The sequence below is a fragment of the Passer domesticus genome, chromosome 1 (genome assembly GCF_036417665.1).
Source record: "Passer domesticus isolate bPasDom1 chromosome 1, bPasDom1.hap1, whole genome shotgun sequence".
Classification (NCBI taxonomy): Eukaryota; Metazoa; Chordata; class Aves; order Passeriformes; family Passeridae; genus Passer; species Passer domesticus.
Window position 1 is genome coordinate 129,179,937 of NC_087474.1, and position 26,241 is coordinate 129,206,177.

A 26,241-nucleotide genomic window follows, 5' to 3' on the forward strand; every position below is an offset into this window, starting at 1 on the left:
ACCTTAACATATTTATTTGTGTTAAACTTTTCTTCACATGAGAATAGGCAACAACAGAGGATGGGAGTGCAAGAACAAGTATCAGGAAATCCTGCTGTAATCATCTTCTCAATTAAAAAAGAAGTGGATGTCTAAAGTATTTATCACAGCAAAATTTATCCCAGGTATATGTATGCAAGACTGTCAAGAGTTATGGCTGATAAATATGTATAACCTGTAGTGCCTGGGTTCAGTTTTTTGTATGTTGTTATGTTTTACCACCTTCAAGTAATTTTAGAAGAACTTAATAACCAAAAGTCGTAGCCTGCTGTCTGCATTCATACATGCACCACTGGCATCAGTGAATTGCTCACAAAATACATTAAGAAAATGTAAAACCTGTTCCTTTTTGAACATAAGAATGAAAAATATGTTTAAAACAGATTGTGTGGTTATCTTTCGAAAGAGATCCTTTCTTAGTCCAACTGAAGGATTATGATGTGTTTCAGAGAGATTTTGGGGTGCAGTGAATATCTGACAGATAAGGTGATTTCCTTGCTGTATTAAGCTGAGCAGAGGACTCAGAAGACATGAACACTGTAAGTGGCTGTAATCTGCTTTGATGGGTTTAGAAAGTCAACAGACAAAAATAATACAAGAGGTCATTAAACAGCAGTGTGCAAGGTTTGGTGTCATCAAGATGTCTGATGCCATGTGCTGGATGTCCTGAAGTATTCACTGAACCTAGGTCATGAAACCCAAGGCAGGATATTGACAGCAGAGTAAAGCTTGTAAGATCTCTGTGGAGAGGCTTAGACACACTATGAGATTATGTTTGTCAGCTGAAAGAGCAATGTCAAAGCCCACACAACCATAACTGAACATTTTGAAGCACAGTAATTCTCAGACTCTCAAAACATAAAATTGAGTGCTATGTTGGCTTCCTTATTCTACAGAATATTTTAAAGACACTTCTAGAATGCCTTTAAGCTCTGTACTTGAAACCGAGCTGGAAATTTTCTTGGAAAAGAAAGTTTCTACCAATTTTTGTCCAATCAGTACTTTCAAATGGGACATAAAAACCACGAGTAGAATAGCACAAAGAACATCAGACTTTGGTGATTATTTTTAATTGAATTGTTGTGCTTGCTCCTTTGGATACGTGCCTCAAGATAAGGGGAGGACAACTTGGTTCTAAACTTGTCAACTATGATCTTGGATTTCTAGGCTGGTGTCTGTAATGTGCATTTTCACACAGGCTCTGTGTAGAACAGGCATAGCCTTCCCTTCTTCCCTTTTTACAGAACAAACAGCAAGTACAGGACAAGGGATGTTCGGAAGATGACATCTCATGAACCAGCACCTACTCTACTGCATAGAGCAAATGACCATCCTTTGAGGGGCTTGGGGAAATTGCCTGCTCAACAGAAGTTTAACATTTATACTCCAGGGATGGAGTATGTGACAAACAAGAAATGTCAATACCACAGGAAAGTGCATACATACATTCTCCAAAGAACACATTCCGGTATTGCAGAAGAGTCTGTGTAGGAAAAAGACAAAACAAATTTAAGAAGTGAAGGTCCAGAAACAGAAACAGTTCTGCCAGAGTGTCTGACCATCCATGTCAAGGTCAGATCTAAACAGATCATTACTGTACTAATTTTTTTTTTTCAGCCAATCACCACGTAGAAACTAAAATATTTTTCTATTTCTGTGAAAGTATGGTTTCTGTACAAGTTACTCAGCAGCTATCAGGAGCCAAGAGACTTGCGTGACAGAAGCCACGTGATTAGATAGTAAGGAGATAAATCACACCATGTTACAAGGAGGGACAGGTGACTGAGTTTCTTTCTGTTCCCATCATTTTGCCTCCTTGAGATAAGTCACAGATCACATTTTGTCCAGTGCAGGGACTTTTCATAAGTTGTCTTTGTGTGTATTGAAGACTTTCACATACAAACAGGAAGAAAAGAATATTTAAAAAAAAATAAATAAAGCAAACATTTCTTCCTGAGTCACGCAAATTTGTGATGAATTTAGGATCTCTCTGTGTCTCTTGAATTTGCACATGTGGGGTACATTTTGATTGGACTGTGCAGGTATTGATTGCTCCTGGAAAATACCTGCCTGAATATTTCCATCTCCAAAAAATACACTGCAAATGAAAAATCACTCCTGTCTGAGATCCAAACTGTATGATCCAAATCCAACACCAGGAGAGAAAGGTTTGAGTACCTAAAATTTGCTCTCAACATTCATATATTTTGGGAATAAATTGTGCCTGCCAAGATGCCTGTCTTCTCTGAATGAAGCAGTATTTCAGGCTTCTAGGGCACTGTCTCACAAGCACCACAGATTTTATGCACGTTAGTTTTTGTTTACCTGCTGTAAATGACAGATTAGCATTTAAATGCTTTTGTCGCAGTTATATCTGTTTTGGATGTCAAACCAAACAAGCCATTATGTCTCCCTCAAAATAACACTCGCTGTTGTTCAAAATTATTTCCTGCCATTTCCCCACTCTACAGGAGTGGCAGAGCATGGAACATTTCACAGTACATTTTGAATTCTAAAGTTCTTCTGAAATCTATCATTCATGGCACATTAAGTCTAGCACGCATGGAGAAAGCAGTTGTATTCACTGAGGAGCCACAGAAACATACTCTAAATAGCAGGGATTTGTTTCCTAAAAAATACAGGTTTCCCTATTTTGCCTCTTTTTTTTCTCTTTTCCTTTTTATCCTGTCTCCTCATGCTTCAGTTTTTCCTTTCTTTTTTCAGATTGTATTGTCCTCCATTGGCCCAGTTTCTTGTCTTTGCTCCAGTGCAAGTCATCATCTCTTTGTCTTTCTCTAAGAGTTTCCTTATCCTTTTGGTTTTTCCTCCCAAATGTATGCTGAATTTATTCTTTACATAACTAGTAATTTGTATCTTGTACCCTGCCTCTTGTCTAATTTATTTTCTTCCTGTCTCTACATCACGTCTATCAGATCAGTAGATAGTCAGAGCTTATCCAGTCTTTCTAGAGACAGAGTCTATTCAGTCTCTTCTAGACTTTCCCCTGGTGTGGAGGAAGGATTGGGTTGAATGTTTGAGGATGACAGGAGTCCTCAGAAGGATCCCCATATGACCTGTCCCCATCATGAAAATACATGAACAGTCTGACCATGCTGGTTATCTTTATATGCAGGAGATAATCTCAAGAATTTCTCTAAGTATCTCAGTATCTCTATGTACTCAGAACAAGTAATTCTTAATAATTTTCACTTTTGCATGAAGGAGGTTGCTGTCTCATCATGCAGCTATTTCTCTGGCAACATCATACAATTTTAAAACAACTACATGACATTTTTAATAAGTTCACAGTACTTTACATCAAACCTCCAGTAGGAATTTGAGAAATACTTGCTTAAAAAGAGCATGTGCTGGAGATGTGCATCTAAAATTGGGAGCAGCAGCTCCCAGCTGAGCTCCCAATTGAACTGTGAGAAAGCCTGCAGCATCTCTTCACAAGATCCTATGTCAGATCTGCATGTCATTCATGGTTCCTGTGAGTGTGTTGACCCTCTGACATGTGAGTTTGAAGGAATTGTATAAATATCTAAGTGACATCAAAGTTGAAACTCCCCCAGCTGCATTCAAGGCCAGGTTTGATGAGGATTTGAGCAACCTGGGTGAGTGGAAGGAGTACTTCCCCATGGCAGGGGGATTGGAATTAGATTGTCTCTAAAGTCTCTTGCAACCCAAATCATCCTACAATTCTGTGATTGATTTGACACCAAGAAAGGTAGTGCTGTGCATTTTTCATGATGTTTAATTGTCTTCAGAAAGATCTTTCAGAGTCAGACTGACTCAGGAAAAGACTTTATAAATGCACACTACTAGATTTTATTTGATACAAATACCCGGTATTATTAGGTAGATTAGAGATTCAGATACCATCCCAAGCCCATTTTTAAATGCGGTTGCCCTCATTCATTGGTGCCTGCCATTCACACAAAGCCCCAGTCTCTCAAGTACGGGTTTGCTGAGCTGCTTCAGGCCTTTGCCAGTCTCACCCAAGTTTGCCTTTCCAAGCAGGCTGCTGTAGCTGGGGAGCACATGGTGGACATCCCTGCATCATGTCTCACTGCTGCACCCCCAGAAGGAGGCTGTGCCCTGTGCAGGGGGTTCAGCATCACCAGTGGCCACCCCTGCCCTGAGTGGGTGCCTGGCGGTGCCCTCTGAGCGAGGGCGTGCTGCAGCACACCCAAACGAGCCAGTGCCAGTGCGTGGGCAGCAGGGAGGATGCCACCCATAAAAGAGTAATGACAGTGCCAACCCAGTTGTGGCACAGCGCATTAGACACTCTGCCTTGACAGCCTGAAAGCGTTTCTGATGCCTGCGGCTTCCCTGGGAGGGAGTGGCGGCACAGACCTCCTCCAGACACGGGCTTTCCCCACTCCCTCTCTATCCCTTCTCTCACCGAGGACAAGTGTACTCTCATTGAAATCTGTCATCCTTTTCAGAGAGAGACATTTTAAGTCCCACTGCTGATACGGAGAGTGAGCAGATCCAGCTGATCCCACTCTTCCAGCTAGTAACAGCCCACCCAGCAGCTGTGAATGCGCAACAGTCCCAAAAACAAGCCCAGAAAAGAGCTCTGCTTTGCAAAAGTGTAGCAATAAGATGATAGGCTTGCAAAATGCTGGCCTTTTGCCCTGTTTTAGAATATTTTAAGCTGCCCAAGTACTATATAATAATAAAATATATGTAAAAACATGCTCTGAGCCTGACAGCCTTTGAGCTGTGACCTATGTATACATCTTGAGCAAAAAATTTAAATTGCCTTTTGGCTTAGAAGCAGCAGTGATAGGTTATGCCTCTTAAGCAGATGTATTACTGTCTCCTTCATATGTAAATAAATTCTTGATATGACAGGTCACAATCTGAAGTAATTATACTTGAAAATATTCTACATTAGAAGCTTTGGGGATAAAAAAAAAAACCCAATCAGCTGAGAAGAAATCTTAGCTGAAATAAGAGAAAAATAGCAGCATGGCTTGCATGTTGCCAGCTCTTGCCCAACCTCACAATCCTCATATTTGTGTGATGCCTAAAGCACTGCAGAGTCTTCAAAGGCTGTAATGCAGTGAGACATGCAGCCTGTCAGGTATACATACTTTATCAGAGATTAGAAAAATCCTAGCAAAATATTCAATACCTTTTTTCTTGTCAGGGAGGCAGTATGAAAATAATATACATCCATATCAATATCTATATATAGACATATGTATTTAATGTATAAATCCATATATAATGTTTAAAAATATTTATAAGTTTAGAATGTATGAATATTTAATCTAGAAATAGATTTATGTCTGTATTGAGTAAACAACATATTCAACACAGACACAGGTAGAAATACTCCTTTCAGCTTTGGGATTGATGTAGCAAACCAAGAACATTTATTTTAGGGGTAAAACGGAAGTTTCCTGCCTAGGATACCTAGAACACTGATACCTAAGCAAATACCTGGCCCAGGGAGTCCTTAAACTTACAGCAGCTCTCCAGTTTGTCCTGGGGAGCCTTTGGTGCCTTCCTGGGGCACTCAGTGTGGGCAAAGGTGCTGCACCAATATTACCCCCTGGGAGTTTTGCTTAGTTAGGCAGTTTCCCTGATAACATAATTTACATTCTGTTATGACCCCTGTGATTTAATTCAATGCCCACTGTTTGCAGCACCCCAGCACAGAGGGGCCTGAATGCTGTCAGCCAGCTGTGTGTACCTTCTCCTCTGCCTGCCATTTGGGAAGTGCCCAGCTCCCCATGGCAGTGGGGTGGCCAGGACCCTGAATTCCAGCGCTGTTGGTAACCCTGCTGGGGCAAGAAGCACACATTTCAGGCATTGCAGTACCTAGTTGATGGCACTTCATTGCCATCAAACTTCTTTCTGTGTGGATTTTCTTTACAGTGGACTTCACAGACTTTCCTAGATGGAGTAAAGTTCCCTCTTCACCACTAGCAAACTGATGTTACAGTAAAGTTTGCAAGTTTTCAATATAATACACACAAAAAGAGATTTTAGAGTTTGCAACCAGCATAGTAAATAATGCAGTAAAAGTGAAAGAGATGTTTTCAGACAGTAATTGCATAATGCCCATAAAACAAATGCAATTTTCAGTATTTCTAAGTGCCACGTCCTCCTTTAGTCATAACTGAAGGATCTCTTCAGTAAATATCAACTCAGTTCTCTTGCTAAACTAGAGCTCTTCTCTGTCTTCTCTGTCTCCCTTAGCCACCTTCCAGCCTGCTTTGCAAATGTCTTCATTACTCTCCTTTATGTCACTGATGACTGCAATCCAACTTGGAAAAATATTTTGCATTAGGGAAAAAGTAATCCAATATACATTTATAAAAGTCTACAACATGAGTATATTTTTAAACCTAATCAAACAAAATACATACATGCGCTTATAATTAATTTCCCATTTTCTGCTCAAAGTATATGTGACTCTTTTAGGATACCTGTATAAATGTTCTTTTGGAGATTTATGAGAACCACTTAAAAGCAGAGTTAAAAAAGACAATATAAAAATAATGGACTATACTAGGGTATTGTTGTGAAATTTATTTGTAATAAAAGTTTGAATTGCAACATGCAGCTATTCATCATTTTGTCATTGTTTGAGGTTCATGATAACAAGGACATGAAGTCATTAGATTAATTTTAGTTTCATTTAGATGTATTTTGAGGCAGGCATGGAAGCAATTAGAGTTGCAAAGTAAGTGGGTTATTACTAGCCCATGTTGTACTCAGCTGTGGAGCAGGCAGCCCCATGGTGACTGATTCCAGCCAGCCTAGGTCAGAGGAGGGAAGGACATTCCCTCCTCACCTGCAGCCCCAGGCTGGGAGGCCACAGCAGCACAGCCCAAAGGGCTGACAGCTTTGCCTGCATGTCAGGAGCTGGACCAATGCAAAAGTGGGAGTTTTTTCCCATTTTTTTCACTCCATGGCCCAAAGGACCTTTGCGGGATCACCTCACAACCACAGAGTCTTTGGCAGCTCATGGAGGCTGAATATTTTGACCTTCTTCCAGCCATCTCTAAGCATTGGCATTAAGAAGGTTGGAAGTCCCTTTCTTACAGGCTTGTACAGATAGAGCTAGAAAATATGGGCCTGACTCAGTCTGTGTGGAAAACATTTCATGAAGGGTAGCATCTTCTGATGCCACCTCACCAGATATTTGACCAAATGCAGACTTATTTTTGGCCAGACTCCTTCCTACCACAAGAGATACATGCAACATATGCAACAGGAGAGTTTCAGACCACAAGATTTAAGTAATAGAGGAGGAAAAGCATAGGGCAAAGAAATTAATTGATAAATTTTCTATGTTATTATTTGTATTCACCAGAATTCTTTATAGCTAGCCATATTAAAACATTTATTAATGAAACTTTACAGTGACTTAAGTGCTGTAGTAATATCAGATTTGGCCAAAATATTTGAAAGGAAAAATGAAAATGCAAAATGTCAGAGCTCTTTCAGATGTTGTTTTTAATAGTTTTAAACAGTGTTTTAGTAGAAATGTATTAAAAATTCATCTTTTAAATACATCTTTCAGATTCAAGGAAAATGAGAAATTCTGTAAATTCTTTAAAAAGTAAAAATTACTGAAATGTGAAGAAATTCTGCAAAAACTGACAAAAAGTTTGAAAATTGCGTAGTATGGCAGAAGATTATGAAAATAGAAAAAAATAGATTAACCTGCTTCATTTAGTTTTAAGTAACATCAGTCTCCAAATTTGCTTAATGACTATTAAGCAAGTTACCAAAAATATCTTTTGGACTATTAGGAAAGTTACCAAAATCCTTTCAGTATCACATCTATGTTTCTGTGATCTCATTGCCATTTCTGAATGCAGAAATCCCACCTGCTATCTAAAAATCAATGGCTGATCTTGGGTTACCCTTTAATGTCAAGTTCAACACTTCTGTATTTTTAACTGGAAAGACAACTCAATATTTATGACCTTTAAAATTCTGTTTTTTAAGATAAACTTTTTCTAGGGTCCCAGGACATGAGAGTTATTAGGGAAGAAAAGAAAATCCAACTAGGACAAAAAAAAAAAAAAAAAGCAACATCCTTCCCACTTTCATCTCATGCTCCTGTTTGAAAAAGGCAGGATCCTATCCTTTTCCAAAATTTGAAGCAGGTGTACTCCCTTAAAGCTTGTCCTGCAAGGCAGTGTGTGTGTCAGATTCATAATGCACATTGACATAGCTTGAATCTGCATTTGCTACCAGGTCTGTCTGAAGCTCTTCTCTCTGAATGCAAGCTCAGCCCTGCAGGAGTTGTGGGGTTTACTGGAACCACATATCAGTGGTGAGATGTGAGTCCATCCTGTTGGTTAGCCCAACACGTGGCACACCTGGGCCAGCTGTGCCATGTACACCACTTATCTCCTGATGGCTTCAGACAGTGCAGAATGCCTGACACTGGATTCAGTGGATTCTTCCCAGACAGCTCCAATGCCACGGGTGTCCCAGCATGAGAGAACAGGACTGCTATGTGCATCCCTGCAGTCACGCATTGAGCTTGGTGCAATGCTGAAGCAGAGGCTTGTGTCAGTGAGCAGCATTCCCCATCTCCCGCTCAGACCCTCACGCTGGGAAACTCTGCAAGAGTGCCACAAAATCTGACTCAAAGCTTCCTCAAGCCCTAGGAAAACATTCCCCTTGACTCTGGTGGAATTTAATCAAACCTGTGATCTCCAACGAGCTTATGTTGACATTATATTTTATTTTCTCTAATCACCAAGAAGTAATACGACTGAATCTACAATTAAGCTTTACTCCTGGTGATTATTGTGTTTCTCCAAATATATATGATTGATAGTTTTTTAAGTGCACATAAAGAACCGAATTTTCTTTATAAAAACTTTCCAGGCTATTCTTGCAATATATCATGAGAGGCAAGAATATTTCAGGTAGGTCACTTCGCCTTGCCTTAGTGTAAACAGTAGTATCAGATGCTGTAAAAGAATGACGTGGTTAGTTATGATAGATGGATAAATACAGTCCTGATTTCCATGTAGGTAGCTGAAAAAAAAAAAAAAAGCTGTAAACCTAGCTTTCCATCTAGATAGGGGACAATAGCAGGGCTAATTACTATGATTATGTTGTAGGCATAATTGCTGTAAATGCAAATGACCACTGAGATGTATAATTGGCCTGTCGATAATTCAGCTATTATTACTGTATATGAAATTGCATCCATTACATAAAATTACATGTAAGTGTCTCATATTTGAGCTTTTAATCCTGCACACACTCTCAGTTAATATTTCATAGAATCACAGAATCATAGACTCATGGAATGGTTTGGGTTGGAAGGGATCATCTAGTTCTACTCCCCATGCCATCAGCAGGAATGCATTTCACTGGACCATGTTGCTCAAAGCTCCATTGAACCTGACCCTGAAGACCTGCCCTGTGTGAAGTGTCCAAGCTTTTTATTTAAATCTGTTTAACTTTACCTTCAAATGATTGGCACTGTTTGCTGAGGTGATGCTTTTGAAACAGGTGGATTGTATTGTGAAGTGCCAAGCTGGAGTGGCAGACTGCACTTGCCTGCCTGCTTTGCAGTTATGGAAGCATTAGTTTTCTCTGGGCACTGAACTGCTTCTCACAAAAAAACCACTTTTCAGAGTACATCTGTAATACACACACCTATGCAGGGAGCTCCTTTGTATTGCACTTTCAAGGAATGAACCAAAGAATCTGGAGACTCATAAGGGGAGTTCAGGGTAATGCAGAAGTTGTGATCTATACAAAGTTGCCACATTTTCCCGGTTATTTGAAAACCTTATGATATTCAATTTGAAAAGCTCAGAAACAAGCGATACAAACCTGATAACAAGTTAGAACCTCTGCTGTAATTTTAAGTGATATTCCAGCTGTCATGTTTGCTGGAAGAAATTTAAATGCACAAAGTCAGAAGGCTAATCCATTTTCTTTAAACCATGTCATTGTTCTCTTTTAAAATTCATTTTACATTTTCTGGAAGGGCTTATGGTTGGCTTGCAAGTTGGTGTAATGAGCTGGAAAAAAAGTCTATTCTGTAACCAGATATGGGCAGAAAATATGATACTGATGATATCAGATGTGTTTAAGTTCTGGTATGTGTCTTGCATCCCATATTCTTGTCTGCTCTTTTAGACAGGTTTTCTTTTCTACTGAAATAGGCTTGACCATGGAATTAGAACCATTAACTTCTGGACAGTTCTTACCCCAGTGGGTTCCAGGCTTTTTCTGAATAACACCGAGCAAAGGAAAGGTCTTTGGGGAGAAGAAGTGGAACACTGTATAACTTCTAAGGATCTGAGGGACATAATTTCAGGTTTCATGTGGGAATAATGGGAAATGTACACAGAGATAACTGGAACAAATATTATCTGATATCCACTGAGTTTCTTTAAGTAATTTTTCTCTGGCTAGTCATTTTAGAAAAAGTTTGAGAGGTTTAGGAACGTGGTTTTCTTTCCAGTGTTAACCTCACATTTCCTTGTCTCCAGACTGAAGCAACCTTTTGGTGGGCTGAGATAATTGCTTACTTTCTTGTTGTCCATGTAGATGTGATGATAATACAGGACTAGCCTCAATGTCCTGCGCTTGCTTGTTTATTGTAAACCTTACAGCTCAGGTTCCAGTGGTGCTCATGTTTCACAGTGCACAAGACTGACACATACCTGAGAAACTTGGTTCTTGGAGAAAGGCAAGTCTCCCTGCTCTTGCTCCTGCTGACCTAACAACTCCTCTGGACTGAAAAGTTACACTCTCTTAGACCTGTGGGGCCACAGAGGGACCCTGTAGCCATTGCAGATGCTGACTTTTTTGAGAAGTGATTCCCTCCTCCTGTCATTCAACCGGACATGTCCTGCTTCTACCAATTTTATGTCCGTTTTCTTCTTTGGAAAAGGAGCATTCAGAAGTGCTACACTGGGATATTCCCTTTCTTCTTTACATTTCACTAAATGCATCCTACTAGGAATTTACAAACAGGGAGAAAGACACTTGCATTTACATCAAGATAGTTTTACCTGGCATACCTCTGATAAGGCAGCCCCACAGGGCCTGGGAACAGATAGACAGAAATCCTTAATGCTGCCAGAGAGGCAGAAAGAGAATCACACTTGTTTTGTTCACATTGTGATCTTGTTGAACTGAACTTTTTCTATCCATTGTTTCTCCTTTCAGTGATTTCCAAGCTTGGAAAAACCATTTCAGACAGAAACCACTTTAAGCTTATTATTGTTCTGAAAAGCAATTGAAGTCTTTCAAGAATAAATTTGTGTAATATTAGCTCAGAATGATTTGCATGACAAAAAAAATACTTTTACACACTAAGATGGTTGTAGAAAACCTACAGTAAAAAAAACCCTGATTAGTGCCATTGAATTAAATAGTAGTAACCTGCTTTTCCTTTTCCCCATTTTTTTCCAAAAATAAGCTTCAGTTTATTGCAATATTTTTTAATTAAAATGTAAATATTCCCTGCCTGATCCTATTTAGAATTTTAGAATAACAAGATGCAGCAGCCTAAAACTGCTAACATAATGGAAAACAAATTAAGGAATGAAGTTCAAATGCGAAAATTTTGCTTTTAAAGTTGTTATTGTCATGGTCAAAGATGTAGTTGGAGAAGCCATTGCCTCAGAGATATGCTATATGGAAGTATTAGGAATCTTCTTATAGGTAACTCTGTTGCATCATATTTTTTGCCTATGCCTGTCTGACTGCCACACAGCTGCAGCTGAAAGGAAACTTTGGAAGGCACTTACCTGCAATAATGCATTAAAGTACAGCAATGACCAGAAAAGTATATTTTTAACCTAATTTACTTAAGGGAAGCAAAACCCCCATAGATTACCCTTTGGACCTTAGATTTGTGTAGGACTAAAATGGGTTAAATGCAAACTCAGGCTATCTTTAAATTAACCAGGTAAGGAACAAGCATGTCAGCTCAAATTCTCAGTACTAAAGTTTCTTCAAGGTTCTTGAATGGATTTTGTGCACAGTTCCAGCACCAGAGGTAAGGGTCACACACTGAAATGCAGGAAACACTTTTTCACTGTGCAGGTGACCAAGAGCTGGCACAGTTTGGCTGGGGAGGTTGTGGAGTCTCCATCCTTGAGGGTACTCAAAATCCATCTGGACATGCTCCTGGACAACTGGCCCTGCTTGAGCAGGTGGGTTGCACCAGATAATCTCCAGAAGTTCCTTCTCATCTCAGCCATTCTGTTTCTGTGCTTTGCACCCTCGGACAATTTTTGTGCTATTCTGTAAAAGCCAGTTTGGATTTTTCCCTACAGATCTTGGTCTGTACAGTCAGCACTAAAGTGACCTCTTGTTTGCTCACTCTGTCAGATGGCAGGAAGAAAGGATAGTGAGCTCTTAGGCTTCTTTCTTCTTTCTTTTCTGATAGTTAATGAGGTTGAAACGGATTTTCCTATGAAACAGAGCCATCAAATCCAAGACCCCACTGAGCCTAGTAACGCCCTTTGAAATCACTGGCTTCAGGAGGCTTCAGATCCAGCTCACAGGAGAGGCAAATGTATCTGTGAGCTGGATCTGAAAAATCTGTAAAACAGCATTTTCAACACTGAGGATGGAGAAGAAGGAAGAGGGGGAGAAGGGGTAGAATTTCCATCTGTTTATGGTTGGTTTTCCATTTTGATGAAAGGTTTCTCTTGTTTGAATATTCCTGTATTTGTCTTGGAGGTATCCTCTTGCAGTTCCCCACTTTCTGGCCAACCAGTTAGGCTCCCAGGGAGGAGACTTTCTCACACACAGCCCACATCTCAAATGATTCTTTCTTCTCCCATTCTCAGTGTAGGCTTCTTCCAGTTATCATCATTTGCTTCTGCTGAGTGGGTTTTTATTATATTTTTCTCCCTCCTTGATGTTGTGAGTTGTCTCACAGTCAGGGACAATCTGCCAATAGTGTAAGAAACTCCTCCAGAGATAATGAGACACCAGAAGTATGAAAGACCTGTAATGAAACTTCCAAAACAGCAGCCAGATGGAAATTTTGAATTATCTGACCTAGGAGAGAGTGGGAGATCATGATTAATAGAACCTCTCTTCATTGAAAGGGCTATACACGTGCTCTGAAGTGAAAGAAGACGATTCAACCTATCTTCCCTACTTTGATCCCTGTGTAGGAAGGAGAATTTATGTGCCAATTCTCTTGCAATTCTCCAGTGATTTTTATTCCCCTGTTTTTTCATTCAGAGGGGCTGCTGCTCAGGACATGGAGATTGTTCATGACAGAAGTAGAGCTGCAGATGGGAACCTGTTGCGGTCCAGACTGCTGGCACTGCTTTTGTTGCTCTAGCCAGCTGTGTTGCTGAGAGTCCCTTTGTATCATAGCATGCTGTGTTCAAAGCTGAGAGGAGCTTGCCTGTGGTCTTTCCCTGCACAGAGATTAGCTATAGTTAGGGATGAACTACTTCACATTTTCAGATGAGTGACTCTGTGCTTGAATATACAGACAATTTAAAAAAGTAACACATCCAGCCACTTAGGGAGATACATGAATTACATGGTGTTATTTCAGGAGTTTGCACTTAAAACTATTCCTTTCACTGTAAAATATATTAACTTTTCAGCTAACTTTTTCTGTTTCTGGGCACTGTACTTCATTGTCAGAGAGCGTTTCTAAGGACCAGCCTCCATTTCATGATGTTTTAAAATGTGTAGGAATCAATACCTGGAGCTTAGGAATAGTGAGCTCAATTTCTGGAGTAAAATTACAATAAAATCTTGGAATAATTTGTCATTTTTATTTCAGGCATGTGTTGTGTAGTCTCTCTTTCTTGTTGGTTCTCCAAGGGTAGATTTTGTTTTGCTTAAGATTCTCTCAATGCAAACAGGCAGAATGTATCTGGTGTCCCTTTCTGTAAATGTTTGAGCTCACTATGTAGAAAATCTCCCTTTAAAGTAAATGGTATTGTTCAAGCATGATAAGGTCTTTATTTCCATTTTCAGTCCAGCTATTTAAACTGCTTTTGTCTGACTGGTGATAGATATGTCTGGCTTGATTCTGTAGAAAAGCAGAGGTGTTCTGGAATGGCGCTGTTTGGGAAGCATGGAAGTCAGCCACACTGCACAGGAACCTCCGTGTAAACCATTTCAACATCCCACCCTTTCAGGTTTTTTTCTGCAACACCCACTCATTTTGCACAGATGGAGAGGTATGACAGATCATGGTATTAAGAAACCAAAAGCTTTTTTTGTTAAATTTTTAATCCACTACTCCCACACATTCATAGTTCCCTGATTTACAGTTTAATTCTAAATGAATGAACTACCAGTCTTTACTAGCAAGCATCTGTTCATAGCATGTGCTAGCTACTAGCCACATGTCTGACCCTCTAATATTTATTTTATTATTCCCTAAACAGACAGGCTTACAACAGTCAGTGATCAATGAACAGACCATCATAGCTTTTGGGCATTACTCTAGGGACAGGCTTTGGGCAGCAATACTGACTTTTCTTTAAAACACTGATAGCACCATCTTTACTTGAAATAATCACTGTTTCCTAATAAACAAAAAGAAATGCTTCCTAAGAGAATGTCTTTGCTCATTTTCTGAAATGCTGAAAAAATAGGACGAAACACACTAAAATAGAATTAAAAGACAATATGGACAGCTGTTTATAAATGATAGATAATTATACCTCACACCTTTTTACCTATATCTGCCTTGCCCTACATGGAGAGGGGACTTAGAAGCACCTCTAGCTACTTCTCATTAATTAAGTTAATGCCATCATTTCTTGCAAAAGTAACTTACAGACTAAACAGAACCTTTTCATCATAGATTAAGTAGGGGAGTAAGGAGAATTCAGAGGACAAACAGGAAACAATATTCATGCTTTTAACAAAAAGAAACTCAAGCAAAAAGAAAAAAAAAATATATATAATTCCCTGTCACCTCCTTTTAAGTCCTTTAGTGACTTACATAAGATGCTCCTGTGATTTTAGTGCTACCTGCTGTATCTCCTCTGCACCAGCTGTGGAGGTTTCCACCAACATGATCCGGGGGGTAGGAAGGGTTTGGCCAAGTGTTTCAGTGGTCTCTCAACCTCCTTTGAGCACTTTGGCTGCATCCATTCCACAGAGCAAAGCAGAAGTATCTGATCATTTAGATTTTCTTCTTCTGTTTATATTTTTCAATAGCAGGTACATGAAAAACGTATATTTGAGATACTGACATATGTGCTCTTCTCTTGGGGATGCTCCTTATTTTCTGTACAAAATAACATGGAAACTCTCATACACCTTTGATTTCCTGAATTATTTGCAACTTTTTTTCTGAGCCCAGTTGCAATTGTGTAAGTTCACAGTAAGGGCTTTGAAGTAGAACTATTTCTACTTCTTATTTCTACAGATATACCCAGTATAAAAAAAAAAATAGTCAAGACTTTTTTTTTTTTTAATTTTTGCAATTTTTAAATTAAAGGCAAGATCATTCTTCCTTGTAGAAATCCTTGTAAGAAAATCCTGGGAGAATTTCAAAGCATATATTGTTCTCATCCATGATCCTAAAGGGTTCACTGCTGCCCAGAGAGTAAGAACTTCAGTCATACAATATTGTGGTTCAGTTGAATATACCATACAAGTCTTTATTCCTCTGGGTTTTTTCTGCTGGAAATTTTCCTGGTGTTCCTGGTTGCTGAACTTTAGGTGACACTTCAGCTTGTTCCTTGAAAAAGCTTGTCTAGACTTTCATTCCATCACAGTGACATGAACCCTGATCCTTTACAACATATCTTGTCCCTTTTTCCTTAAGTTGGCTTAGCTAAGATAGTATGTGGCACAGGAATTTAACAAGCTGACAGGCAGGGCAGGATGTAGCAGTGACATCAGGAGAATGAGGATTTAGAGGTGCCAGCTTGAAAGTACAGTGCTAATGTATGTTTAATCCAAGCAGACTGCTCTTTTATTAGTAATTCTCTGAATTTCCACAGGACACCTGAAATCTCCTTGTCTAACTCATTGTGGTGAATGTGACTGCACAGCTAAGAGGTATTAGATAAATTATCAGCAAGTAAAGTAGCTTGGTTGCATTTAATCTGTACAGAAATTAGAAACCTATTTAGAGAACAGTTTCCATGCTGCAGCATGGAATATTAGCATGACAAATTGAGCAAAGTGCCAGTTTATCATCCAGGTAGGTATAATCCCCTGGTTTTGCATCTGCCATAGCAGAGGGCTACCCCACCTTGTGTGTCTGCCCCCTGTAAGGCCAAGGAGTGGCAGAAGGATTTTGTGCTCCTGGTTTATCTCCTGACAGCAGAAACTGTCACAAGTGTCAGCCAGGCTTTTCAATTAAGAAATAACAGCAAGTGTCTAAACTTTTATCCTTTTCAATTTGTTTGAGCATTGTAGAACTGTCTCCACACTAGGAATTCATCATTAAATAGAGCAAGGCAGAGGGAATGATGGTTCTCTGTATAAAATTTGGCTGCAGGACTGTCCTCAGGGCTCCCTGTGCTGCAGGAGAGGTCCAGGTCCAGCGTGGCTCATCTGGGAAAGGGAATCCTCAAACTCTCAGTGTCTGCACAGCCCCATAAGATAAAGGCTATCACTGTAGCTTTGATCTCTTCAGGGTCAGAGACAAATATTAAGCATTTCTGCATTCCACTTCATGTGATTCCTGTTGCGAATTCACCTTCCCCTCAAGCCCAGAAAATCAGATTACACAATCTCCCATATATTGGCTGAGTTTTCATATCTTCATCTTCCCTTTGGGTTTGCCAAGGCTAATGTTGTTCCTTGTCAGGAAGTTTTATCTGGCTCCTACTCTAAATTACCTTTCTTAGCTGCATGCCATGATTTCTAGTGTCACTCTGAGAAAATTCATCTCCAGAGTCATATATTTATAAAGTACTACAGAGTTCCCCACTCAGGCTGCTTTTAGCCAGCTACATGTTTAACTCCTCTGGTCTTTCCTCGTGAGTCAGCGCTTTCCACCCTTCTCTTCAAATGCCCCTCTGTTGCACTGACTGTTTCTGACAGTGAGCAAAGCTCAGTGCCACCTTGCTGGGACAGCCATGCCAGGTAGTTACATAAAGGGAGCACCACAGGGAGCACCAGGCCGCCTCCCTTTCCCCTGCTGTGAATGCTATGTGCCCTTAAACAGAGTTTTGCCAGAATTTTGCATTGTGAAATCCTGCCTGAGCTGCCACCTATGGCACCTGCTCCTGAATGGCTCTGCATTTTCCCTGAGCAAATCATAATTTACCATCAGTCTGTTCATATTACTAATTGTTATAGACCCCTTTGTGTTACTTTATTATCAACACTTGGCTACTCAACTCATGTCTGTTTTGCATTATGTGGAAATTTCATTACTACAAGTATTTCCTTCCCCTAATGGAGGTACTTAGCAATAACCATGCCTTGCTTTGATTCCTGCGATCCTCGGTAGACACATTCTCACTACTACATTGTCATTCATCATCACCTCTTGTTTCAGCCAGTTTTCAATCCTCATAATATTGTTTATATCCATGGTAATTTGTATTAGCTAGAAAATTGTTTTGAGACACTCCAAAATGCCTCACTAAAATTCAAATAGCATATGCCATGCTCCCTTCATTCCTTTTATTAATCTACCTGATAAAATAATAAAGCCTGAACAAGACTTTCTTTTCATTATAACATACTCCATCTTTCTAAAGGATGCTTCATCCTCTAAATGCTGACTTATTTTTCCTTGTAAAATTACTTCTATTACTGTGCAGTCAGTTGATCTAATCTAAGTAGCATAAAGAGTCATTTCTCAGGTAACGCTTGCTTCAACCAGTGTAATCCAGTTTAATCCCAGATGACAGGCTCTGTGCCTTAAAAGGAGTCTGCTGTAGTGTTCAGCCTCAAAGGCAGGTGCTCTCCATGTGTAAGATGGGAGGGCCTGTCTAAAAGTGGCACTCCTGACAAACTAGACTGCCTTTACCATTACATATTTTAAGGACTCTCAATTTCTTGTTGCCATTAGGGCAGATGAAATGCTGAGAGGGTGTCTGTGATCTTGTCTCAGAGACAGCCCTCCGTTCAAACATCCACTGATCCTTGATCTGTAAGGAAATCTACAATGCTCTTTCTACATTAGCACAGTTACACTGAAAATATGGTAAAAGTGGGGATTAATTGGATTTTCCTGTAGAAAATGTTTTTCTTCATGCAGAACACTGATAGTGACTTGTTTTTACTTCTTAACTATCCTGGGAATGGAAGTTATTTTAAAAAATGCAGAATGAAGCAGAAGTCATGAGACTCTGGTAGCTGTCTCCTTCTATGTGAAGCACTAAGTAAAAGTATTTGTTGCTTCATAGTTAGAGGTCCACAGTAAAGGGTACTTTTTCTAAAACAGGGAGGAAATGCCCTTTGGAAGTATCATCTCTATCTATAGAGAAGCCTAGACAGCTAGGTGCTTGCTCCTCAGAGGGCTAATATTATGTGAAATGGATTAACATAATTCTTCCCCAGCTCCAGCCCCTTCAGCTGCTTGTGATCTCATAGATTTTACAAGGAAAATATGGCCATACTCAAGTCATACAGTTTCTTTCTAGATAAGGCAGACTGACTTGGCTGTGCCACTATTCACAGCATGATTGAAAGTATTCTGAAATGCTGAAGTCCATAAACAGTGTGTTGGAAACTAGCTCCAAAATTTAGATTATGGATATTTTCTTGTACAGGTAGTGAATACAAAGTTGTGACATTGCATAGGAGAAAGAACACAAAATTGATAATTTTTAAAAGTAATTTGCTAGACATACCAATTTCAGTGTTTTACAGCCTGGCAACTAACTCTTCCTTCATTTTTTGACCATTCTTTCTGAGTGATCTACCCTCAGATCTGTCCTCAGTAGTGCAGAAGTACTTGGCATGAAGTGGATATTAATGGATACCAAACTATTGTAGGAGCCTTTAGGATTAATAATTTCCTAAAACTCAAACTGGGAATGTTTGTGAGCCTTACAGTAGATACCAGAAGATATAATAGTCATTCACTGCCTTGAACACAATTTCAATTGGTGTGCAGAAAAATAGGAGTGCAAATCACCTAAGTGGTTGTTAAAGAAATATGTGTGTCTAATTAATTATTCATGGTGTGCTATGAAAAAATGATTGGACTGTGCCACAGATTACCATGTTGATCAGGTGTTTGAGGGACACTGTGAGTAGCACTGGTTTTTATCATGTCACTCTGCCATTCTGGTGATGTACAGAAATTTGCAGGAGCAATAATTATCTTTTCAGGGCAGCTTACTTGGAAGGAGGTGTTTTGTAGCTGTAGCCACTGTCTAACAGAGCACCCAGAACTGAAAGGTGATAATTCATAATATCAATACAGTGTGGTCAACGTGTGCTTCTGGTGTCACTGTCATAAAGATGCCCTAGCACTGGGAATCCTAAGTATTGCTGAATTGGGTAAGGCTCAGAGACAGGTACCAGGCACAAGAAGACCCTGAATAATGAAAATCAGCTTATATTTGCTGGAGGGTTCTAGTGATTTACTCAGGTATACAAAGGACTTTTTTTTTTTGAGTGAATCACTATAGTGTGTTATATAATTAAAAACATGTAAGAAATGCATTAATTTTCCTTTTCTACAAAGGAAAAATTTGTGTCAGTACTTTCAAGTGTGGCAATCTTCATTAAGGAATTAACTCTGGGCGTGTTATCCTGGTTTAAATGCGTCTAACAGAACCCCCACCCCAAAATCTAAATAGATAAAGACTTTGTAAAGAAAAGATGAAGCAGTACAGGCTATTGAATTGTCTGCAGTGCAAGAGAATCACATTGTGCAAGAGAATAAAAGGACAGATTTTTGGTGTGGTACCAGTAAAAGTTGTCAGTAACTGAGATTTTTTGACCTCTCTGTCCTAGAACACCTTTGTCATAGAAGTATCAACATCTTAGCATTCTATAGGTTTTTCTTTTTGTCAGTTTAGTTCCAATAAATATATACAAGAAAGCAGAGAAAAAGCAGAATGTTTGAGTGTAATTCTTGAAGCTAGTTTTGTTCTCTTAAATAGGCTGAGAGTTTTGTTGTGGGAAGGAAAAGATTTCAAATTAATCAAAGGATTTGAAAATTAGTTAGAAATCTCTTTGATTTTGTTTTTCTTTTTTTTTCTGTTTGATTTTTTTTGTTTCTGTTATTGCTTTTATTGTTTATGAAGCTGCCATTCCCATCTCACATAACATTCTCAATCCTTGGATTAGAAGCAACCGAGAGGAAATAGGTGTGCGTAGGCTTTTTTCCTAGCTGTAAGATAAAAGCCACTGGCCACCTTGCCCAGTTGGTGTGTGTATGCGTCAGCAAGGGCATCACATGCTGGGGCTGTTTCACAAATGCCTTAGACACAGAAATAGCTGGCAGGTCACTGAAGGACTTCACCAGTGGCAGATCGCTTAATCAGACTTTACAAGTCGGCTGCGGGACCAATCCCCTCGCTGCCGCCCCAGCAGCTCCTGCCTCCACAGGAGCAGTCTCGGGGCTGGCTTATCCAAGGATTGAGCAACTCAGCCAACACATCACAAAGATTACCAGAGTGGAGGAGAACCCTTGTGGATTACGAGGCTTTGGAGTTTGCACAGCTGTGATGTGCATGCCTTTCCATCGTTCTTGTCTCCTTGTGATTTTATGGGTTTTTTCCTCGTGCAATCCAGAAAATTCAAGATGCTCCTCAGAAATGTCTAAGCAGAGACAATGTTTCTTGTTTATTTGATTAGAGAAGCTCATTACAACAGAAATGTCATAGGAAAAATAGACTATGCCCGAGTCATTCACAGGCTTATCTATACTTTGATTGTGACTGAGTGTAATTATCCTACAGGATATCTTACAAAGTCTTGCTTTTGTCAGATATGGTTTAAAATCAGATGGACTGACTGCTGCAGTTTTGCACTTACAAAAGTAATGTGGCAATGTACAGTCATGCCGTAGCTGATTGCTGATGTGATGTTTTATTTATTTTGGTGGACAAATGTGTATGACTTTAGCAGTATGACAGTATTCACGTGCACTTGAAGATGCTCTGCATAAAATAATTTCAAGAAATTTTATTATCTCTGTTAGATCAAGGAGGAGGAGCAATTGGATTTACACAAATTCAGAAGTTTCTTTGCAGTGAATTATTTTTGTACACAATAATGTTCTATTATCCACATTACTTTCCAGAGACATAATTCATACTTTTTTTATAGTAAATACATTTCATCCCTGGATCAACTCCCACTTTTGTGATATCTGCTATCCTAGCTAAGACTGAGAGCTTCAAACTCCAGAACTATTCATTTTAGTCTTTGCAGCTGCCCACTACATCTCAATATCTTTGTATCTAGGGCTATCACAAACACAGAGCCACTGTTCCACTCTGTTCCAGAGCACAGAGGAACAAATAATGCCCAGTGATGAGTGGGCCACATCCAGATCTCCTGCTGCATGAAGAGTAGTTCCATAGACAGACCTTTTCAGCATCTATCTTGGTTTCCCACTTGGTAAATCAGAAATAACTCCACTGATGTACAGTTTGAAGAGACAATCAGACAAGTCAAGTGTCATTTCTGAAGTTCTGAACCAGAATGAAATGCATAAAGGAAACAACTTCTTTCTAAACAAAATGTAAGAAAAAGCAAATGAATCAAAGCAGCAATATTGCATTGCTTTTTTATCTTGAAGCAGTGTCGTATTGGTGATATATAATGATAAAATTTATTCAATTATGCATTATTATAATTTGATATATTTTATAGTTTATGTACCATTTATCATTGTGTATAATTTGATTATATTTTGATAGAATGAGAAAGTTCATAGAAAATGATTGGGCTTTGATGGATTTAAAATGAAAGAATTTTACCTCATCTACCTATTTTTATCCATTTAAGGGTAAAAAATAGGAATGATGCACAATAGCCAATATTTTATTTGCATTGATATAAGCCTGCCAACTCATCCATGAGAATGAATTTCATAATAAAGACTATACATTTTTGGACCCATCCAAGAAAATATCCCTCTATTCCCTGTCAATAAATAACTGAAATTTAATATGCTTATTTATTTGGGAAAATAAATTCATTTGGGAAAACCTTAAAGAAAAAAAACCTTTTTGTGTTGTTTAGTAGCACTAGCAATCTCTTTATTTACTTTCAGCCAGAAATTCTCCTTTGTCAAAGGAGGCTTATGGAACTAAAAAGAAAACCTAAAAAAAAAAAACAACAACAAAAAAAACCCCAAAAATCAAACAAACAAAAAAAACCAAAAAAACCAAAAAAACCCACAAAAAACCCACAAAGACCAAAAAACAGAAACCACTTTATGTTTGTTTATAGGGTAATTTGTAATTTTTCTGAGTGCTGATCTTGCATAGATATGTTTATTCATTCAATTAAGAAGAAGAAGCAATATCTGATGACAGATATCTGACTACATTTTAGCCCCTGCTACAAGACCCTGTGATATTCCAAGGTGTTTGTCCTTAAACATTGTAGCTACACTAGTGAAAAGCTGTTCATGGATGGAGTGGTACACTTCACTCATACAAGGGAAGTAGAGATACTTCTTTTGGTACAAAACAATGATTTAACAAAGTTTAATAGTACATATGACAGTGGTTTAATTAGATTGAATGGAAACACTTGTTTATTTACTGCATAGAGGACAGGGTCAGATAAAACTGTAAGGGGAACCTTCCCAATGAGATATGAGGTTCGGAAGGACCCCCTTGGGTTCTAAACTTGTCATCAGAGGGGAGTTTAAGTGAGGCTGGATCCAGAATAAGTCCCAGACTTGGTCAATGATTTATATCTAAAGGATTAGATGTGCACAATCATTTCTATCACTTAGCTAAGATTCCAAAATTTCAGCACAATTGTTTCAAATTGACTTGCTAAGTATCTGACATGGTAAGAACTCTCAAGCTCGAGGTGTAACCTTGAGAGCTGCCCCTACCCAAGGGGAGATCATGGCATGCAGGCCTCTGCCTTGCAGGAGAGCTTAGTGGACTCTCCCTGGACTGTCCACTCTTTATGGAATAAGATGATTGAGTCAGTCCTTTTTGCATAACAATTGCAGAAGTCAATTTCTTTCAAATTTGGCTTGAGTCAGACATTGACCAGCACTGTGGTTAGGTGGGCTCATTGCTCCAGTTAGCCATTGCTAATGTGTTGTTACCTGTCTCCCCTGAAAGCACTCTGAGCTGGATGCAGCCGTCACAACCATGTGCATCCAGCACGACTACCCCTGGAGATACCCCATGGTGGCTACCCCTGCAGCAGGGCTCTGGGAAATAATGGTGAGACCATCACAAAACCCTTGCAGATATGCAATTGAGTCTCCAAAAGTGTGCTTTCACCTGTGTAATTGGGTGCTGTATTATACCATGCCACTACTTGTATCACATGAAGGCACTTCTAAATTGGATGTGAACAGTTAGGCTAAGCATCTTCATCTGACAAGTATTTGAACCATATACCTTGTAAGCTATCTCCTTGCACAGCCCAGTAATATTAACTTGGACAGTTTGGTGGTGAAACTTGAGAGTGTTCAACTCAGCAGACAGCTTTAAAATCTTTTAAATCTTAAATGCCAGCTTTTTTCCAAAATAACAAAGCAAGACATATTGCAGTAGAAATAGGGTACTAAATTTTTGTTAATGAGGACATCTATCAACTGTTTGTCATCCCTCATTAAGCTATCCTGATTTGAAGCAGACATAAAAGAAATCTGAAAGATGCCAAGTCATATAAAAATTATGTTAGCTGGGAGGAAGGGCTCAGTTGTGGTTTCCCTGTGAGTCCGGTTCTTGAGGCAGGATCTTGATTCACTAACACAGCTAAAGGACTCACAGTTTGTTTCCAACTTGCTCCCCATTCAGTCCTGATTTAGAGGCATCCTCAGGAGTGGAGGAGGGTGGTCAGGTGGGATGAGACTGGAAATAGCTTTGTTCTTCCTCCTGTGTGTGCCTGGCTGCAAAGGCTTAGGAGAGAAGGAAGATGTGCTCTCCCTGGTGTAGAGCCTAATCATTACCTCAGTCACAAGGTAGCAACATCCTCTGAGTTAATTTTAGAAACAGTTTTCTGTAAAATGCCTGTCACTGAAGTGTAAAATACAATGCCTCCTGCCTGACAGTGCAGCTTTGCTTATTTCTTATCATGAGGGTTCTTGGCTAATGGGTTTACAGATGAACATTCACTGAACTTTAAATCTTAAGCCAATATTGGAGAGCATGATCAGATAATGAAATTCATTCATCAGCTTTTCTCATTGTAAATGCACTTCTATGTTATGCCCATCCAGCCAAAGATCAGCAACTCATCATGTAGTCTCTTTATCCAGGTAAAGGCATTCCCATGCAGACAAGCTAACCCCCACAAAGAACTGCTCCATTTTAGCCTCAGATAAAGTTATTTTGCAAAACTGTCTCCCAGGTAGTTCAGTTAATGAAAACAGTTTAAAAAATAGCAATCTGTTCAGGAAAGGAAAAAAAAAAATTGTTATTTTTCTGAGGTACATTTTTTGTGTGTGTACTTGTTACTCTAGTGCCGTCTATAAACACCAGGTGTCAGATTTTATTCATTACTGTTCATTTCAGCTTCTTCTGCTAATTATTATTCAACAATTTCTTTATTAAGGGACATGGACTTGGAATTTCACACTTAGTTAAACACCACTTAACCCCCTGACACAATCTACATGTATCCCATTAAGGGAAATTTTTGCTAATACTATCCCAGTTAAACAGTTGTCATGATCATTCACTATCATTAAGCTAAAAAGGTTCTCTGGGATGTATCCTAAAAAGGTGCTATTCTAATTCTGCACATCCCAATTAAGAGAAGAGTGGAATATTAAATTTATTAATCTGTCCTGGAAGAAAAGGACCTTTAATTTCATAATGCATCTGGCCTTATTTAATGTTAAATGTAAGGCGTTCTTGGAAACTTTGCGCTGTGGCAGCCCTTACTTATATCATGTCTTTATTATGGGAAGTTATTCTTGGATATCTTTCCCTAAAAACCATGTAGTTTGCTTCATTTTGAGTCTGACTTCCAGGTGAACAAGTGAAATTTTCCTTCTGGTTAGAAACCATATTCATAATGACACTTTAAAATTTTACCCATATCCTTAGCCAATTAATTGTGATCTAAATACTGTTACTTAATGGACTAGTCAATAGGAATAATGCTGTTCAATGGAAGTTGTGTAATGTGTAATGAGATAAAGTATTTATGTTTAATAGTGTTTGTACTACATAGCAAAGCAGTAACTTCTTAATTGAACATTCCAAATTAAACTGTGAAACAAAAAGCAGTGCAGTTATCTTTTCAGTATCTGTTCTTTTCCTCATTTGAAATGATAAAATGGGTTCTTTTGTAATCTAAGGAAACACCAGAAATAGGCATATGTATGCAGTGCACTCAGGTATTTCAGTGCTGATTTTATTTGGCAAGAAGCTGATTAGGAACACCCCACCTTGAACATCTCTAAGCCTGTGGGTGCACACAAATAAATGAAAGTTGCTGGTTTCCTGATAAAGAGTGCCAGGGTCTTTATAAATAACTGGAGTCAGTGCCATTTGCTTCACTACCTGCAGACAACTAGATGGCACAACTTACTCCTCTCCATGCAGGTTCTTCTGAAGGTCTACTCTTTGAGTGCTTTTGTGGCATAAACCCTGGACTCGCCTCATAAGTCTTCCCTGGCCCCATAAAATCACCAAATGCTGTGCTTCGAGCTGTTTTTATGAGGCTTTATCACTGTGCACAGCTTGGCTGTGAATTGCTTGTTTTAAGCAAGTCATGAAATAAGTGGTTATACTGAGAGTGCAGAATGCCAGAGCTGCCTTTGCATGCCTTAGAGCCGTGTGTGCTTGAGTGCACCATATACAACATGTTTCCCAAACTAAAACACCAGCCTCTTTTGTCACACACATGCATGATCACCTGAATTAGAAGAGATTCCCCCTCCCCCAACAGGACTGGGGAGCAGAGCTGTCTGCAGCGCCTGTTTCAGATATCTGCTCTTGGTCCTCTGCTCTGGAATTGCTGACACTTGAACTTCTGCCAGCAGTTAAAGGTAGATAGCAGTTCCCTGGTCATTGGGAATACTTGAAGCCAGTGACTGCTGCAGGAGCAGAGCTATTGGCTGCAGAGACACTGAATGTGTTCCTAGAGACCTGATGACATCTG

At 39.2% G+C, this 26,241-nt stretch overlaps 1 protein-coding gene across 2 annotated transcripts in view; it reads left to right on the forward strand.

Annotated features, from left to right (window-relative positions):
- KCNB2 (potassium voltage-gated channel subfamily B member 2) overlaps positions 1-26,241 on the forward strand; it is a 188,031-nt gene that overhangs the window by 39,343 nt on the left and 122,447 nt on the right. The gene's annotated exons all lie outside the window — the stretch shown is intronic.